At 48.9% G+C, this 16489-nt stretch overlaps 1 protein-coding gene and 1 long non-coding RNA gene across 2 annotated transcripts in view; both read right to left on the bottom strand.

Moving 5' to 3' along the window:
* Positions 1-6506, bottom strand: part of SYNE2 (spectrin repeat containing nuclear envelope protein 2) — a 181335-nt gene extending 174829 nt beyond the window's left edge. The window contains exon 1 of the mRNA XM_027674160.1: positions 6486-6506. The gene's annotated coding sequence lies outside the window, so the exon portion shown is untranslated. The remainder of the gene's footprint in view (positions 1-6485) is intronic.
* A 3437-nt stretch (positions 6507-9943) lies between these two features.
* LOC113963216 lies at positions 9944-14712 on the bottom strand. The gene is made up of 3 exons (XR_003532687.1): positions 14617-14712; positions 11082-12955; positions 9944-10944 (listed from the first exon to the last, which is right to left on the bottom strand). It is a non-coding gene; the product is annotated as an uncharacterized LOC113963216 (long non-coding RNA).
* Positions 14713-16489: the final 1777 nt, after the last annotated feature.

The raw sequence follows: 16489 nt of genomic DNA on the forward strand, positions 1-16489 counted from the left end.
GTTTAACACTTGGTACCTGCCTGTGCTTCATATCTCTGCTACACAAGCAAATTCCTTCAGCAAACTCTCTCCCTAGACACTCAGCACATTTAGCAAAAGAAGTCTTTCTGCTGTAAACTAGTTCTCTGCAGAGGAGGAGAAATTTTATCCTTAGCCTACCTGGGTTACATGTACAGATAAAAGTTAAGTTTTTCCAGAAGAACTGGTAATTTCTTTTCCAGGCTGCTAAATAACACAGCGGTGGCAGCCACACTTCAGAGGAGACCTGGGCACAGCTTCCTATGTGACTCTAACTCCCTAAGCTTTGCATTTAGTGATAGATGCCTCTTTAAAGGGTTTCCACACACCACTTGACCACCACGGAATAACCGCACGTGCTGTCCTGGGTCTCCACAAGCCTGAACTGTCACCCATTGACTCCAAAGTTTAGCTGCATGTGACTGGGAGCACACACACAGTCACCCATGCCAGCCTCGTGGATGCACAGTAATTCAGCTGTATGGATTTTTGCAAGACAAAGGACAGGGAAAAGAGGATGATCCTATATAATTTTGCAGAAGGTTTTCACCCAAAGGAAGTGAGTACCTACCGGGTGCTGTCCGCCACCGAGAGCCAGGCAGCCAGTCTCGCCCCCAGGAGTGCAGCAGATTGCAAGGCAGCTGCAAGGAGCTCGGGCAGGGGAAGGAGCACACCCCTGGGAGCCCGCAGTGCCCTCATTGCTTCCACCTCTGCCACTGACCTGATGTGCGACCTTGAAAAAGCCACTCTGCAAATCCCCTTCGGCCTCTTATTTACAGCAGATTGTCTGGGGCTGCGGGTCCAGCCCGAGGCTTGTCCGAGTCCAGTGACCGACCAGGGGAGGAGGATGGATTTAAACTGGACATTGCTGTCTGCCCCCCAGCCTCAGGTACAGCCACAATGCCTTACACTGCTCAACCCACACTGAGTCTGGTGGAAATGAGGACACTGGGAGCCCTCCTAGGTGCTCTGCTGGGATATGAGGCACTTTGGCCGAGATTCAGCTCTCCTGACACTAAGCAGCTACAGGAGCGATGCCTCCATGTGCGCTCATTGTTTGAACTCTGCAGAAACAATGGAGAGAAACAGGCACTTTTAGGGCAGTTTGTCCGATGTATTTTTAGATGTCCAGCTCAGTGTGGATGAATCATGGCTCAGAAGTGCGTGCTCCTCTCTAGTGACTATGAAAGGAGTCTGGAGAACTGTCTATCATGCAGATAGTTATGTTATATGGTCTGGCAAGATGAATCTCACACTTTTAAGATGGGGGAAAGGAAGTAAACAAAGCAGCATCCCCTCAGGTTACACTGAAGTGAGAAAGAGCATCTCCAGCAGAGACACACTGTGCAAGGGCTCTGTGCTTCCCTCCCCCAGAAACACCTTGCAAACAGATGATACACAACCACCTTCACCCTTGGGCTTGGCTTTGTTAGAAGAGTTTCATTCAGTCGTTGAACTTGAATATTTCACTAAATACTCCCTGCAAGCAAAGCTGCATGTTGCTCACAATACAAGAGCCTCCAAAAAGCCAGGCATGCTGCTTTTGGGGCAGCTTTCATTTCTCTCCCTGCATCATTTAGGTGGTTATTAACAGCACAAACCAACCCAACATAAAAAAGAGGTGTCTCTAACGCAGACTGAACTGAACCCATTTCTGAAGTGTCTTTGCCACCACTTCATGGCCAGTTGTACACAGTCTATATCCCACAGATCAAGGCACATCCAATGTATTCAATCCCCTCTCTGCCTCACCCTTTCACTCCACCATTCACCAACTTCTGGTCTTTCTCCTGCAAACCAGCAGGCCAAAAAATCCAGGAAGCAAAACTTTTTCCTGCAAACCCCAACATTTCTGCCTCCTCCCTACACTTCCATGAAAGTAATTACATGTGTTTTGTTTTGCATCTTAATTGTCATTTCCTTTGATAGAACTTGCAGCCTGACTCTTAAAGCTCAGATAACCAAGCAGTATTCTTTTCTCTTCTTCCTCATCCCTGGACACAAATGTTACTGCTTGTATCAGGATCAGCAATTCCTTAAAAACCTCTCAAGCCAATCTGTGCAGCTGCATTGTGTAGGGAGTTATCAGCAGGCTGCAGGAAGGTTAGAAAGCAAACATGCCTCCCTATGAGAGACCAAAGTTGTGCCCAGAGTCAAAGCTCTGCCCCATTTCCCCTCCTGTGGGGAGATAACAGCCTGTTCAGCTCCAGCCCTTTCCCCCCCACAGCTTTCTGAGCCCTTCCTGTGCACGTAGCTGGGCTCAACAGAAGTGTTATGCCCACTCCTTCTTCTGTCCCTGTCATGGTCCCTGTGCATCTCCACAGAAGCACCTTGTTTCACCTCCTGCTGCAAACACTGCGATTTAAGTGATCTACAGAGGTTGTCTCTTTGTACCCTCACTAACATCAGGACTTGTGCAACCCATGAAGGTCACAGGAAGCTGGCCTGTATTCAGCAACACTATTTATTCTTCCCATCTCCACTCTCTAATCTTTTTGCAATCAAAATGCTCCAAACACCAGGGGTCTCTCCCCTCTCAGCATTATCCCAAGCCAAAATACCGTCATCCTACACAGTTACTGGCACCCTTCATGCTCCACAGAATGCAAGTCAGTCCAGGAAGGGTAAAGCAGAAAGATCCATGTCCTATGGGCTAATACACACTATATTTTTTGATTCATAGTCCAGTAATTGTAGGTTCTACTGCAGGTATAACCTCCTGCTCCTTCTGCAGAAACTGCATGTCAGCATAGGAGGGAGTGGGGTGAACATCACCAGTCCCTTAGTATGGACATACCACTTGCACTCCCTGACATATATTTATGCTCCCAACCAATTCATCCACATCAGCTGAAGTAAAAACCTTCCCCTGACCCAAGTCCAGAGAGCACAGATGACAAAAATCAGATCAACCGGATCTCCCAGTGGCTACATGGCCACCTCTGTCTCAGTAACAGGAGCCCCCCACCCACACTGGCCAGGGATAAAATTCCGGCAAAGAAAGATTAGGTGAGAGGTGTATGAAATGTCACCTTCCCTTTAATCACAGCTTATGGATCCGGTCCTGAAGTGTTACTCATACAGTGCTCCACGCTCCACATGTATAATCCCACTGTCTAATCCAACTACTTGTTCAAACAGGCACGTTGCTAGGAGTGGGTCCTTGCCATCACCGGCTACATTTTCAGCGTTCCTCCAAGACCACGTCCTCTCCCACATCTAGAAGTGCCATGATACTCCAAAATAAACTGCGGGAAGGGCAGAGCAAACATGGTGCACACACAGCTCATCCCTTCAACAGCAGCAAGGACACAGCCCATTGCCATCCTCTCCCACGCTGCCAGATCGTGTTGGGGAAACACTTCAGTTGTGGTAAGCAACAGATAAGCATCTCTGCACACACACACAGAAAAAGCATCTCAGCTGGTACTTTTAAAACCTGTATTTATTGTGCCTCAGGGAAGAAAATAAATTGGGTAAATGGGCTGAAAGGCACAGCTTCACTAGGAAGAGTTAGGTTTGTGTCTTTGCATCTTTCGGCACAAACCCGACCATTGAGAGCCCAGATCTAAAACAGAGCTGCAGTTGCTAAGAAAACAGCGCTGCAAACAGATGTCAGGAGATGATTCATGGAGTAAGGGCATATCCCTGTACTACAGATAAACCAAAATGAATGAGGCTCTTTATACCTGATCTCCCAAGCTGTGGTGCTTCATACCCTCTTTGGGACTTTTTCTTTACTTCCTTTCTATATTCAGATGTTGAGGAAACCAAGTGGAGCTGAGCTCACTGTTTATGGAATAATCACCAGTAAAAGGGTTTTACAGTGTGTATCATGAACCCACTAAAGGGGCTAAACTGTGGCCCATTTTTCCCCTGAAACAAAGCAATTTTTTCCTGAAACATGAAACAACTTTTCCCAAAAACATATCAGAAGAAATAAGACTCACGAACAAAAACTTCAAAGGAATAAACAGTAACATTTTTTTTCTTTTGTTACTTCCCCTTATACCATAAAACTTAAAATTAACAGCTAGGGAGATAAAGCATTTTCAAGCTATTAGATCATTAGCCAGCAGTGCATGCCGCTCCTTGAATTACTTCATTGTGTCTACGCTTAAAATTTTTGCCTGACAAATAAATAAAAAATAGCTGGCACACTACAGGACTGGCTGAGTGCTACTGACACCAACAGAGTTCTCAGTTACTTTAAAGAACTTTTAGTCATATTTAATAGAAGAAAAATTAGTTCTTTTCTTAGAATATCCTGAATCATAGAACATCCTGAGTTGGAAGGAACCCACAAGGATCATCAAAGTCCAGCTCCTTTGCCCCTCTTTAAACCACCATGCTTAAATCTTAACACTGTATGATAGCAGCAGCACTTCCAAATAGTTTCCTGAGGTTATTTGTAAAGAATTTTTTAAATAAAGGAACTTTAATATATGTTTCTCTAGATAACTAGGATAAAAGAGCAATTATCATTCATTACCATTCATTATGAAGAAGAAAAGAACAAACATAACTTATACACGTCTGAATATGTGTTTGTACAGCATCTCACACAAGGGGGGCCCAAACATTGCCACTGTACACATCAGTACAGGGCAATACATTATTGTGGTCACTGCTAGTTTTTCACCACCCCTCCAAACTCCATTGTCACTGCCCATCCCTCTCTGCCTCAACTCGTCCCCACTGCCACTGCTTGCAGATGCCAGGGCTTCCTCTCCCCTGCCACCTCCTGCTCACTGCGCACCACCCCATCTTCTCTGGCTATGACAGGCTGCCTTCTGCCTTGGAAATCAATTATTTAGGCTGCCCTGATTTCAGCAAGAGGTGGCAGCGCGTGTGTGGATGCTGTTATTGTGGGCAGTGCTAACAGCCACCACCGTGCTCCTTCTCGGAGCTGTAAAGCCACCCCAGAAGTGGCCGAAGCCCATGACACAGCTCAGCAGGCGCCAGCAGCCGTGTGCGTCCCTCCTGCAGCTATTGCATTTCACACAGAGACATAAACAGACGTGCCCGCCAAGCTACGGCTGCGTTCGCTTGGCCAACAGTGACAGCAATGAGCCAAGACCCCGCACGTGGCACTTACGTCTTTGTCTGTCTGTCCCGAGACGGGAGATCGCCCTGCAAGCTGAGAGGGAGGAAAACGCGGGAATGATGCAAAGAGGGGGAGAGGACAGGCGGGACACGAGGCACCCTGAAAGGAGGAAGCAGAGGCATGAAGCACACAGTCACAGACCTGACAAAGGCTGTGAGAAACTCAAAAAAACTTGCTCAAACTTTTCTTTCTGTAGATTCCGAGTAACTTGAGAAGGGTGCACCTGCTCTACTTCCCGATGCCTCCAGCAAATCTCAGGAAAAACAGAGAATAAGCACTATTCTGTTTGGGGAGGACAGGGATAGGACTGAGCCCAGCTTTAGTTGTGGAGGTGAAAGGAGGACAAGGAGCCTTTCCTTAAATCCACGCAACACAGCACCTGACACAAAGTCAAGTTACAGACCGGGAGCTCCACGTGCGGCATCCCTTGGGCCGCACTAACACAGATCCGTAACAACTGCTCCGAGAGGAAACAGGCGGCTGCCGGAGCCCTGGAAAGATGGGAGGGAGGCTGGTAGTAAGGCGGGGAAGAGAAAGCAGCCCATGTGCAGCGGGAAGCACAGAGAGCAGGAGCCCTCAGCGGGCAGCGCTTCATCCAGGGCAGCAGCAGCGTCCCGGCAATAAAACACAGCGGCGGGAGCATGCCGGTGCCTCCCTCGTCCCTCCCAGAAAAGCAGTTGCTCCTTTACCCGGGAACTTTGCCTAAGTATCCACCATCAGTTCCCAAAAACACAACCAGAGAGATAACGCCGTTCCAAGTGGTACCCACGGCTCCCGCGGGAAGCGCCGGTCACCTGCCCGCGCCCCCTGCACGCTCCCCCGCCCCGGGACGAGCCGGCCCCGGCCGGAGCTCCGCCGGCAGCGCGGCCCCTCGGGAGGGCAGGGCAGGACCGCGGGGGCGGGAGCGAGCTCCAAGAGAGCTCCAAGCGAGCTCCAAGCAAGCTCCAAACCCGCTCCCGCCGCCGGCCGAGCCCGCCACGCTCCCCCCCGCTCAGCCCGGCGAACTCCCGCCGCGGTGTTTTCCCCCCTTTCCCGGCTTATGCAGGACTGGGAGAGGAAGGACCCGCTCCGGGAGCGGGGTGTCCCCACCCGCACTCCCCGGCATCCCGCGGGGGGTGCGGGCGGTGCTGAAGGTGCCGCCGGCACCGAGGGAACAAAGGCGGCGGCGGCGGGGAACAAAGAGCGGCAGGTACCGGAGCGGGGCCGGGCGGGGCGGCGGCACCGGCGGGCCGGGGCAGGGGCCGGGGCTGGGGATAGCATGGGGCCGGGCCGGGGCGGCAGCGCCGCCGCTCCCCGCACAAAGGCGCAGCCGGGCCGCGCCGCAACTTCCCGCGGGCGGGTCCCGGCGGGGCAGACTCACCGCGGGCGCAGTCCCGGCATCGGCGGCGGGCGCGGGTGGCGGCGGCGAGGGCGGGGGGAGGAGGATGAGGAGGAGGAGGGACCGGGCGCTCCCCGCCCCGGCCGCTGCCAGCGAGCGAGCGCGTTCCCCGCCCGGGGCCGGAGGGCGGCGCGGCCCCCGCAGCCCGGCCCGGCCCGGCCCCGCCTCCCCCGCCGCGCCGGGAGCGCTCCCGGGGCAGCCTCCGCCCCCCGCGCCGGCAGCTGCTCGCTGCCTTCTCTGTCTTCAGTGCCGCTCCCGCCCCGCCGGGACGCCCCCGGCACACCCGCGCTCGGTGGGATGCCCCAGAGAGAGGAAGGGGACGGTCCCCGGCTCCCCGCGCGCGCCCGTCCTCACCAGCCGCGCGAGGGGTTTCCCGGTGTTTTCCCTCCCAGCGCTTACCGGGACGGCGCTGTTCATCCCGCCCATCGCGGACAGCCAGGCAGGGCCACCAGGCGCTGTGTGTCCATGTGCTTTGAGTAAGGAATTGTGCTGGAAGTAAGAGAACCTGTGTGTTGTAAGAAGCGTTTTCTGGTCTGGGAGGATTTGCGGCCACAGGTGATACAAAAAAATAAAATACTTCAGTGTTGTCGCAGATCTGCAGCACCCCCAAATCAAATTTAGAAGATCATCGGAGACCTCTCCAGTTTCTGCACAGCCTCCATAGCCCTCCTCCAGCTAAGCTCCCCTCACCTCAGGCACAGATCCCAGGCTTGAACCATCTTCCCCCTCTCTTCCGGATGCAGACTGTCCTCAGCTTTAGAAGCAGCATCACCTGTCCTTGCTCAGCCAGAACTCTGGAGGCGCAGATGGGGGTCAGTTATGTGAACACGGGGCAAGTTGGGGGTCTCTTAACACTTCAGAATAGGGTGTTTGGAAGGGGAGAGAGGAAGGAATTCCTTACATTTTTCCCATTTGATACTGGATAGCTTTTGGCTGTAGAGTTCACAAAGTGAGAAGATATAAATATTGAGACTGAGCTTTGCTTTACACACCCAGAGGTCAGTCAGCTATCCAAAGAGAAATGTAACTTTCCAAAAGCCACTTCCTGCCAGTGCTGATACATTGGGTTTCTCCTCAGTCTGTGCTGATAAAACATCAACCAACTTAAAACAGGGAAGGAAGCGAAGTCCTATATTTGAAGGCTAAAAATCTAAATGTACCTACTTACTCAAGCTTTTCTTTATACCAACAGGTGTGTCAAGAAACCCTGCAGATTTGGAGCCCTGATTGTCTGTAAGGAAATTTTTCTTTACCAGGCAAAATGAACCCTACATCTTTTTGAGTGTCATTTCAGCTGGAGCCTGAGAATGCAGCCTGAGACTTGCAGAAGCATCAGTCAAAGCTGGTTACAACTTGACTGCCCTGCCTTGGCAAACACCTGCTCCAATTCCTGCCATCCTGGCAACAAATCAACCCATGAATGCTCTTTGTGTACTTTTTTTACTTGTTTTATTGAGGATTAATTAGTGTTTGTATAGTCACACAGTTGTCTGGTACTCCATGGACACAGCTGAAGGCAAAGGGCTGCCTTGGGGCTGTGCTGTAGTTTCCTAATTCCTGTGTTATGGCTACTGTAATGCATATCCTCAAAATGGAACAAGCATTTCTGACTGATTTATGACTTTTGACTGTCAGTTTTCAGTCTTGTGTTAAAGCAAGGAGAGAAGAAGATGCAATATCAAAGCCACACTCTGCTACTTGAAGAATTATTTCAACTCCCCTCTTGATCACTTGAGGCTCTTCCACATCCCATCAAATTCAGCAGAAGTCATCAAGCCTTGATCTTTTGTACCTCAGAGAACACCATCCCACATTATCCTCTCCATGTTCTTCTCACTGATTTTACCCTGCCATGAATCACATGGCTCCTCATCCCAGTGTGCACAGCACTGCAGGCACCTGCTGGGCTGTGTCAAACACAGCACAGGTCCCAGCCCAAGGTGCTTCTTTTCACTTAAATTACATATTTCATAATTAGCTTGTAAAGCACTTTGAAGACACGACACTAAGTGTTACTAACGCTAAATGGTATTGTTGGACAGGCTTAGTGCAAGCAATTAAATGGTAATACCATAAAAAATCCAAGACACAAAGGTAGAATGAAGTCATATATGCCTCCTTTGTATACAAATCTTCAGGCTCTTGATTACTTAGTACAGACTGATACTCTGAAAATAAGCTTTCATCTCTTTTTCCACACAGCCCTCCAGCCAGGAACTGCTAATGCCCTGTGCTCAGACTGTACCTGCTTTGACAGGTATAAGGGTGCTGCCAGCGAGGTGGGCAAGTGGCTGCTGTGGATCAGCCTTTGTGGAAGGTGAAGAGATGGAAGCTATGTGAGCACGGCTCTCTCCTGCTGCCTTTGGGTGTCCAAAATGATGGAGGGATCCATGGGGCACTGGGGAAAAGACCTGCAGAGCAGCACTGCAGGCTACAGCTGGCAGTGGTGTAGGTAACTGCAGTGGGGACGAGAAGCCCTCAGAGAGCTGGATGTCTTTTGTACAAAGGCATCCAGGTTTGTCATGCAATGCTGGCTTGGGGAAGAGTGGCTGGGAAGCTGCCTGGCAGAAAAGGACCTGGGGGTGCTGGTTGACAGCTGCTGTACATGAGCCAGAGTGTGCCCAGGTTACCAAGGAGGTCGGTGGCATCCTGGCTTGTATCAGGAATAGTGTGGCCAGCAGGACCAGGGCAGTGACCATCCCCCTGTATTGGGCACTGGTGAGGCCACACCTCGAATCCTCCATTCAGTTTTGGCCCCTCAATATAAGAAAGACATTGAGATGCTGGAGCATGTCCAGAGAAGGGCAACGGAGCTGGGGAAGTGGCTGGAACACAAGTCTGATGAGGAGCAGCTGAGGGAGCTGGAGGTGTTTAGCCTGGGGAAGAGAAGGCTTGGAGGAACCTTCTTGCTCTCTATAACTCCCTGAAAGGAGGTTGTAACCCAGGGGAGGTCGGTCTCTATTTCCAGGCAACCAGCAACAGGACAAGAGGAAATGGCCTTTAGTTGTACCAGGGGAGGTTTAGATTGGATATTGGGAAAAATTTCTTCCCTGAAAGGGTTGTCAGGCATTGGAACAGACTGCCTAGGGATGTGGTGGAATCACCATCTCTGGAAGTGATCAAAAGACATGTGGATGTGGCACCTGGGGACATGGTTTAGTGGTGAATGTGGTGATGCTGGTTGAACAGTTGGACTCGATGGTCGCAGAGGTCTTCTTTTCCAACCTTAATGATTTTATGATTCTGTGATCTGGCACTCATAGGTCCCACATGTATGAACAGCATGAGCTTCATGGTAGGGCATCCCTTCTATAATTCAGTTTGCGTGTCTAGATTCCAGCATTGGAGGGAGATCAAATGTCCCAAGTCTTACCCCCCTGTCAGCAAAAACCAGGAAATAAACACTCTAACCAGTTTGTTAGATTAGAAAGTTGGCATAACTTTATTCAACACTGAGGTACAGGAGGATCACTCCACAAAATATGTACATCAGTTATCAAAACTTTTGACTATTAATACATTTTGGTAAACAAAGGAATTAGTGTTCATTGGTTACAAGTTACATAGCTCTCTTATTAATTAGTCTTCTATTGGTTAATGATTCTCTTGCTTCTCATGCTAATTAGTCCACATGCTAATTAGTCCACATGCTCAGTTTCTCTCTTCTTTTGGGTCAGGGGGATTTCTTGAGTCGGTGGTCGTGGATCCCCCTACCAAAATTACCTTTTACCCACTTGGAGCTGATTTCAGCACAATTACTGAGTGGGTTTTATTAGTTTCTTCCTTGTCTTGAAAGTCCTGCCAAATGTCCTGGTTGGCCATAAATTCTGCATTCTTTCGTGTTCATTATCAATGGTACATCCCAAGCCATACTTCCTCCCCCAGGTCTGAGAGCCCTAAACTTTAATTTGTTTTTTTCTAACACATAGACATGTGTTAGAAAGCTTAGAGCTTAGAGCTTGCTTGTTAGCTGCTATCTATTTCATGGATTAAATCTCCTCTGTTGTTGATTAAGTCCTAACATTTTACCCCACTGCTGCACAGGCTCCTTTTTAAAGAAACATAACTTGTTTGGTAACACCCAAGCTGGATAAAGTGTTAACTCTGATGGGTAGTGAGGGCTGTATAAACTAATTTTGTTTGGATACTCCAAGTTATGTCTGCTCTGCAATCTGCCTGAACAAGTTTGGCCTGGTGACCCTCCTCTTTCCCTTGTGTGCAATCCCCATGCCAGGCTGGCACGGTGTGTGTGCTGGAGCTGGAGCTGGGAACCAGATGAAAGTTAGCCCAGAAGAAGAATACTTTGGCTCAATCTAGATTGCTCCCAGGATTTGACTGAGATGTGGACACACAAAGAGGTATGTCAGCACGGCAGAGGGGGCAGCAGGATCCAGCACAGAGACAGGAACACACAGCACAAGCTGGAGCTGGGAACAGGACACTACAGCAAGAAAACAAGGAATCAGCACCGTGCCAGAAACATCAGTCTCTGTGACCAGCTGCTCTCTGCTCACCCCATCCCTTGCAGGAGAGAGAAGAATTGGGAAAGGAGAGGAAGGAGTGAGAGTAGAAACTCACCTATGGACTTCCCAAAGGACTTTGCACCTTGCTGGTGCAGCAACGCCAAGGAGATATGGCTGCGTTTTGCGGACACCGTTTTTGGTGGCAGCACTTTGATGGACCAGACGGTTATTCTCCCTCTGCTGTGCTGGTGCAGCTTTTTGTGCCGTTATGTTGACAAACAGACCAGGAAACTGCTTAAAAAAATAGCACCCTCCCCACCTCAGTTATTTTTATCCTGGCTTAGTTCCCAGACGCAATTCACCTCATCTCCACTGAGGTGCAACTGGAGGAAGAGTGCTGGAGTGGGAAAGTGTAGCCAGAACCAGGCAAACGGGGGTCTGTCTAGACCCACTGTACCCCTCAAAAAATGCCCGTGGCCCAACGCCTCGGGGAGAGTTTCTCTTCAGAAACCGTGGGCAACTTGTTTGTCAGAATTAGGGAGATCAAAAAAAGAGGAAAGGAATTTTGAATCCATGTAGGCACGTGGAGTATTTGCATACTATTTTCCTCTGCAGAACATAAAAGGAAATCTGACTGTAATCATGTTAGAAATGCTCCCTCTTCCCCTCCCATTCAATCTAAGTATTATGTATGACACTGTCCCCGGTGTGTAAGGCGGCTCCAGCAGATCACTGAGGCAACAACGCTGCCTCCAACACCCGAGTGGTTCTGCTGAAGTCAGTGGAAACCCTTCCATGGATAAAGTTGCACATGCTTAAACGCTTTGTTAGGTCACAAGCTAATTTAAGGATGAAGGAGCAGAGCTCCAAAGGAGAAAAATAGGTTAATAACACTGAAGTCACAGCAAATCTGTAGGAAATCTCCTGGAATAGGTCCATAATTAGTAAAACGCTTCTCAAAGAGGATACACTCAGCTTTTTTTTCAGTTCTCTTTTCTCCCTGATTTTGCCTGCGGATTGTGGTTCCTGGCTAAAAACAGGACAAACTGAAGACTTCTACACTTAGAAAGTAGCACCTGAACCTTACAGCAGCATTGAGGAGCTGGCACCATGCACTTACATCTTCCTCTGCACCATTGCATCGTTTCAAGGGGGTGGCTGTCTCATGGTAACCAATGCTGAACACACAGGTTGGTGCAAACTCCCAATTTTTTCAGAGCAGAGGCATATCCCAGGTTAGTGTCTTGAGGAGAGGCACCTGCCATCTGAACTGAGTAGGGTTCATTTTGCTCCATTTATAATGCAGGCTTTAAAGGTTTCCACTCTACATCTTCCCACCTCCCAAAGTGCACCAGCTTCTCAGTTACAGGGTGGGAGGGTTTGTTACACAAGGAACTTCAAGTTCCTCAGTGAAAATTAAAATTCAAAGGTGAGCACCCCCAGCCCTCAATACCACCTGAGTGGAATCTCTTGGATCACAGGTTTTTGCTGAGGTACCTCTGACCTGTCCAAGTCCTGCTTCAGGTATTAAAGTGCCTTTTTGGATCCCACTTGAAACCTTGCATTACTGATGGGCTTACTGAGCTTAGCAGACTATGTTTTAGGAGTCTGTTAGGCTCCTGATAAGATCTCGTCAAGTCTTACAGACCTTTGGGGGCCCGTAAGATCTTGACCTGATCTTACCAGTAAACTCAGGCAAAGTTTTGGGCTCAGAATCCCCTTATCTTAAACCCAAATGTTTATCCACTTTTTTCAATTGTATTAGTCAGTCTAATAAAAAATATTACCTCTGTTATCCTTGGACTGTCACTGCTGCAGCTCTTGTGCTGTAAGGGCACGGTCACGAGCCTGCAATCAAGACCCCACTGGTCCTGTCAGCTTCACCCTCATGCTCCAAGGCTGGCTGGTGCCTCCCAAGCACACTGTATCACACCAGCAGTTTGGCATCTCGGTTTTGGCTCTATTTCTCAGAAGTTGTGTGAGAGGAACCTGCCAAGAAAGACTGTATTCAGCTGGCCATAGCAGAAGCTGGAGAAACACAGCATAGAGGTCAAATGCCGGCTCTGCATTCAGGAACCTGCAGGATTTACAAGGGAATAACAGCAGCTGGGCAAGCAGCTTCTTTGTAAAATAGCTCCAACAGGCCACCTGTAAGCCCAGGTGCTTGTAAAGCAAAACTGGGCAGCAGAAGGTACCCAAAGGCTTATGCATTTTTCTTTTGCTGGCCTCCTCTCACCCCTGAAGCCCTTTCACTGAGCCTCAGACAAGACCTGCAATAGTTTCACTTTGAGCAGTGACTGTTTTAATCTCTTGATAGCATTTCCCTTCCTTGCCATCTCCAACAATGAAAAGGAAACCAAGAGAAAAACCAACAACCTCTGTGTTGTATGTATTGATGGTTCTAGGACACACCTGGGCTGAGGACGGCAGGAATCATGTCAGCACGTACCAGGCACCCTTCTCACCCCTCCTTTGTCAGGGTAAGGCTCCCTTGAGCAGCTCTCAGGCAGCAGCACTTCGCTTTGCCTCTGCTTCCCCTGCAATCCTGACATGTCTTGGGTGGCTACAGCCCATTTTCAACCATGATTCAGTGGAGAACAAAAAAGCTCTCGAGGGTAGGAAGTGGGGCTAAGGCTTCTTTGGAAGCAGGATTTAGTAATCCCGATTGCCACCTTTAAAAATCAGTGCCCTTGGGCCCCAGCCAGCCCTCAGCTCTGTCAACATCTTTACTGCCAACTTTACTAACAGTCACACAAATGTAAATCTACTGTGAGAAGAGGATTAAGCCCATTCTGGTTTTATGGCCTATGAAATGTCTCCTGCCCTGCTGCCACTGTGCAGTGATACATAACACAGAAAAGGGGAATTCAGGCTGCTATTTTGTCTTCAGAATTTTAAAGGAAAAAAAACATAATTCCAGAAACTTTACCAGCCAGAGAAGCACATATGTGTACAAGGTTTCTTCCAAATCAGAAGCTAAAAGCCTTTACCTTGCCAGATGCTGGTCAGGGTACATAATTTTTTCCCCTCAAAATAAGATTATCAACAGCAATTTTCCATGCATTCAAGTTCGGGATTTTGCCTGCAAGGGGATTAAAGCTCAGGCAAACATGAGCCTGCCTGGATACTGCCCTGCTCCATGTAGAGCTCTCACTTGGGGTGAGACCCAAGCAGGGGGTTATGTAGGAATCCCACTAAAATGATTATTCCTTCACTGATGACTCAGTTGGCTGAGATTTTCAAGGAGGACTGAGGGAATTATATTTATGGTTTCTAAAAATTTCAGTTTGGTGTGGATTCCTGACCCCCTTAGGTTGATATTTTCATACAAAAGGGGTTTTTTTAGAAAGGGATTTTTTACTATAAAATTTATTATTGGATTTCAGCTCTTGGGCTGGGAATATATTTTCATTCCAGGTTTCTATAATCTTATAGCATGGTTAGACCTCTTAGCAGGATCTGAATACCACTAAATAATTGTAATGATTATTAACAGTGTAACTCCATTGAGCTGTCAGCAGAAAAACAGCCAAGCTGAATACATATTTCAATTAAAGATGCAGAATTATGCATATTTATGCAGAAGCCTGAAAAGCAGATGATATTTAAAATGTACTTCAGGGCAGGAGATACAATTAATTTTTCATTACCTTTATTACTTATCCCAGTCTCCAGCTTGAAAATCTCATTCACTCAGTCCTTAGCTGTGTAAAGTTGCTGTTGCCTTCAGTGTAAGATTTTCTGAGTGACTGAGACCTTTTTGGTCGCAGGGGATAGGTAGGGACTGTAATGAGATACTACACCGACCCTCGAAGGCACAATTGATAGCGTTTGCCAAAATGGGAATCCACCTCCCTGGCAGACACTCACATTCACACACTCACCCTCTGCTTCAGCTCTCAGTCCTCCTGGTGAAAGTCTCTTGCAGATCAGAAAGAAAAGCGGGGCATGAAGGCAGACTGCAGTGACCTCTTGTTTTGGTATGTAGTGCTGTTTGTTTTGGCATTGGGGATATATTTAGTAAACTGTCATCTGTTATAATTCGTGTGGGGACAGCTCCCATATTTTGAGAGACGTTTGCTGTTCTGCATTGCCCAGAGTCCGTAAATTGCTCTGTCATTTACACACTGGTCTATTTTAAAAGCAGTGTTAGTGGACACATCCTCTCCTTTAAACCCACCGTGAGGATCTTGAGCTCCCAAACGCTTTTGCAGGTTTTTAGCCAAGTCCTCTTCTCCTGAGCAAACAATTTGATATTTATTTGTAAACAGTTTTCCTGAAACCAAGGGAAATGCATGTGAAATGAGACACTGCTGTGTTTCTGACCATGTGACACTGTCCCTTGAAGTGTGGCCTCAGCCTTCCAGAGGTATCATCCTTCCTGTGACAGGCCCAGCTATTTTTGGCCATCGAGGCCCTGGTGTCAGGCGCTGGGGGACCTTCTGCTCTGCAGGAGCACGTGGACCAACAATCCCATTCCGTGCAGGGAGCCACCAGCCAAGCATTAGTGCCAGTCACAGGTTTGCTGGCCCATCCGCTGCCTGGGGCTGACCACAAAGCAATACCTTGCTTGCAATTTGCAGTGCGAAAACCAAACATGTTATTTCGTGTTTAGCCCAAACATCAGCAGTCACCCTCACATCCAAAGAAAGGGAAGGAAAATGACAACAGAAAGAGCCTGTACCAGCACAAAGATGGGCTTAAATCATGGGGACCAAGGCAATGCTGCTGTCACCTCCCCCCAGCCCCTGCAGGGCCCCACAGATGGGACCCCAAGACCCCCAGTCTCTCCACATTTCTCCACACCTTTGCAACCTTCCATCCCCACCCTGGGAATGTCACACCCCACAGCTGGCCTGTCAGGATGAGTTCACCCACCACCCCAGCTGCCAGCCCTGGAGACAAGCCCGGCTCAGAGGCAGCCAGACACAGCTCCTAAGATGGATTTGGGCTTCCTCAGCCTTGGAGGGCAGCGATAACCACTTGTACCCTCTGCCAATCAGGGCTACTCCTCTCGTTATCACTTACAAATGGCTCCTGACACGGGCTTGTCCTGTGCAAGTCCCAGACCTCTTACTCAGATATATACTACCAAGATAGGGTTTTTGGGTGCAGCAAGGAGTTGAGCTGTTCCCTCCAGCGTTGAGCACCAGAGGAAGCTGCTGGACATCTCCTGGTTGCCCTACAGTGAGTCCCTGGCCCTTGTTCTGCAGAAATAAACTAAAAGCTTTTCCCAAATTTTAATTTCTGGAGAATATCCACTGATACATAGGCTAGTGCAATACATTATCATGTATCATACACTGCTTGTCTTGAAAAAAGCAAGGTCAAATGAGTACACCTTGCAGGCACAGCAGGAATTTTGTGGTGGTTGCAGTTCTTCTGGGAGTTGTTATTATTAGGGTTTGCAGTGCATAAAATCCAGGACTCTCCTGTGGCAAAGGGACATATCGCTGCCACCAGCAGAAAAAAGGATAAGGAGAGCCTGTGCACAGCCCTGGAGGTGTCAGAGGTAATGGAGTC

Source organism: Neopelma chrysocephalum, unplaced genomic scaffold, assembly GCF_003984885.1.
Source record: "Neopelma chrysocephalum unplaced genomic scaffold, ASM398488v2 Primary Assembly neopelma1_24, whole genome shotgun sequence".
NCBI lineage: Eukaryota > Metazoa > Chordata > Aves > Passeriformes > Pipridae > Neopelma > Neopelma chrysocephalum.